The sequence below is a fragment of the Phalaenopsis equestris genome, unplaced genomic scaffold (genome assembly GCF_001263595.1).
Source record: "Phalaenopsis equestris unplaced genomic scaffold, ASM126359v1 Scaffold000002, whole genome shotgun sequence".
NCBI classification, from domain to species: domain Eukaryota; kingdom Viridiplantae; phylum Streptophyta; class Magnoliopsida; order Asparagales; family Orchidaceae; genus Phalaenopsis; species Phalaenopsis equestris.
This window is the reverse complement of record NW_018164444.1, coordinates 21607609-21611046: the sequence shown is the minus strand read 5'-3', so window position 1 is coordinate 21611046 and position 3438 is coordinate 21607609.

Below are 3438 nucleotides of genomic sequence, written 5' to 3'. Positions count from 1 at the left end.
CAGATTGATTGATAATTCAAAAATTCAAACTTTTTATAATGGATTAGTGGGATCACTTAGATTGATTATAAATGCTGCAGCTGGTGGTTCGTTTATGTCAAAACCTTTTGATGAGGCTTATTCGTTAATAGAAGAGATGGCTACCAATAATTTTCAATGACGCTCTGAAAGGGTAAATCCTAAAAGAATAGCTATTATCCATGATTCTGATGCAATATCTATGTTAGCTTCCCAGATTGCTGTAATATCAAAGGAATTAGATTATTATGGAATGAATTATTCTCCAACACCTATTATGATGAAAGAAAATTCATTTGGGCAATTTGTGGATGTTCAACCTTCATATGAGACTTTAAATGCTATTAATAGACCCAACAACCCTTATTCAAACTATTATAACCCAGCTTGGAAGAATCATCCAAATATTAATTGGAATAACAATTCTGCTACAAATCAATAATGGGAGAACAACCCAGTGAACCCATTAGGAAGTTCATCCAACAAAGAAAATGATAATTATAGACCTTCTTATCCTCCAAGATTTAACAGTAACACTCAAATTAATAAAAAGAAGTTGTCTATGGAAGAGCTGATATTAAACATGGGTCAAGAATTGCAGAATCAAAGAAATCAATTACAAATTAAAGGAAATCAATTACAAAATCAAGGTACAGCTATTAAGAATATTGAAAATCAATTAGGGCATATCGCTACTGCACTTAGTAACTGAACATTAGGAACTTTTCCTAGTAATGTGAAACCAAATCCTAAAGATCAAGGAAAATAACAAATCAAAGTGATACAATTACAAAGTGAAAAAGAATTAGAAACAAGAGTACAAAAAGAAACGAAAACTGAAAAAGAGAAAGTGGATACTGACATAGAAAAGAATCATGAGTACCCACATTTAGAATATCCACTTACACCAATGGAAATTACTGTGGAGAAACCTCCACAACCGTTTCCTTAAAGATTGAAGCAACAAAAATATAATAAATAGTTTTCCAAGTTTCTAGAAAATTTTAAGAAATTAACGGTAAATATTCCCTTTGTAGATGATTTAGAGCAAATGCCCAATTATGTGAAATTTATGAAAGATATTCTGAACAAGAAAAGGAAGTTCATTGATAATGAAACTGTTGCACCTAGCGAAGAGTTTAGTACAGTTATTTAGAAAAAGCTTCCTGAAAAATTAAAAGATCCTGGTAGTTTCACTACACTGTGTGCTATCGGTAAAAAATTTTATGGAAGAACTTTATGTGATTTGAGAGCCAACATTAATCTTATGCCTCTATCAATTTTTAAAATATTAGGATTAGGAGAAGTCTCACCTACTTCTATAACTCTTCAGTTAGCGGATCGTGCAGTTACTTATCCTAAGGGAGTTATAGAAGATGTGTTAGTAAAAGTTGACAAATTTATCTTTCATGTGGATTTCATTCTTTTAGATATGGAGGAAGATAAATAAATACCTATCATTTTAGGGAGACCAATTTTAGCTATTAGAAAAACTATGATAGATGTTCAAAAAGAAGAATTAACTATGAGAGTTAACGATCAAGAAGTGACTTTTAACATTGCAAAATCTATGAAATACCCTGCTGTTGAAAGAGATAATGAATGTTTTCGCATGGAAATTAGTGAATATCTATTGAATGAACATTTTAAAGAATATTTTGAAGAGAAAGAACAATTTGAAGATAGTGATGAAGTTATTTTGGACAAATTAGAAAAAGAAGAACTAGATTATGTTCAGGAAATATTTGAGATGCTGGATCCTGCAGAAAATGACAACAAATTGATTTCATATATTTCCGTCAATTATAAAATCACCTAAACTTGAGTTGAAAATATTTCCTAGCCATTTGAAGTATGTGTTTCTGGGAGACTCATCTACAATAAACCCTATTCTTTCTAAATTTTAAATTGGAAGAGCAAAGACTGTTAGATACATTAAAAAGATATAAGAAAGCTTTTGGCTAGACCTTAACTAATATTAAAGGAATCAGTCCTTCCATCTGTATGCACAAAATTATATTAGATGAACAATATAATCCAAGAGTTGATCCACAAATGTGATTAAATCCAATGATGAAAGTAGTTAAGAAGTAAATTTTGAAATGGTCAGACACTGGAATTATATATCCTATTTCAGATAGTTCATGGGTAAGTCCAATTCATTGTGTTCCTAAGAAAGGAGGAGTGACTTAAGAAAGGATGAGTGGAAAAGAAAATAATGAATTATAATGAATTAATACCTATCAGAGAAGTTACTGGGTGGCGTATTTGAATTGAATATAGAAAATTAAACACTGATCACTCTGCTATTAAATATCTGATGCAAAAGAAGGATGTCAAACCAAGGTTAATTAGATGGATACTTTTGATGCAAGAATTTGATCTTAGAAAGGGAACTGATAATCAAATTGCTGATCATCTGTCGAGATTAGAAAATCATGAATTATTTGACACCGATAATGAAATTACAGACAATTTTCCTGATGAACAACTTTATAATATTAATGAGTGGAAAAACTAGGGTATGCTGATATTGTTAATTATATTGTAAGTGGTATTTTTCCACCTATGCTGACACTGCAACAACAAAGAAAATTCATACATGATGCGAAAACATATTTTTGGGATGAGCCTTATTTATGTAAATAATGTAAGGATCTTATTATGAGGAGATGTGTACCTTATGAAGAAACTGATCTAATTATTCAGAAATGTCATGATTCTGAATTTAGAGGACAATTTGGGATTAATAAAACTGCTTACAAAATTTTAAAGCTGGATTTTATTGACCTACTATCTTTAGAGATGTTTATAGATACCTAAAAACTTGTGATCGATGTCAACGAGTAGGCAATATATCTTGGAGAAATGAAATGCCTCTGAAATTTCATGTTAAAAGTTGAGATCTTTGATGTTTGGGGATTAGATTTTATTGGACCATTTATTCCTTCATTTAGGAACTTATACATATTAATTGTAGTAGACTACGTTTATGAGTGGATTGAAGCACAAGCTTTACCTCGTTGTGACGCTAAAAGTGTTTCAAGATTTTTAATGAAAAATATTTTCAGTAGATAGAGAATGCTTAAAATGATTATCACTGATGGAGGATCTCATTTTAGGAATAAATACATTCAAAGATTAGTAGAAAAGTTTAATATTATTCATAGAATCTCTACTGCCTATCACCCTCAAACCACTGGTTAGCTGAAGTTTCTAATAAAGAGATTAAACTAATACTTGAAAAGACTGTAAACCCTAGTAGAGTAGATTGGTCCACTAGACTGGATACTGTATTATGAGCTTACAGGACTGCTTATAAAACTCCTATTGGAATGAATCCTTACAGACTGATTTTTGGAAAGAATTGTCACTTACCAGTAGAATTGGAGCATAAAGCATATTGAGCGATTAAAGAAT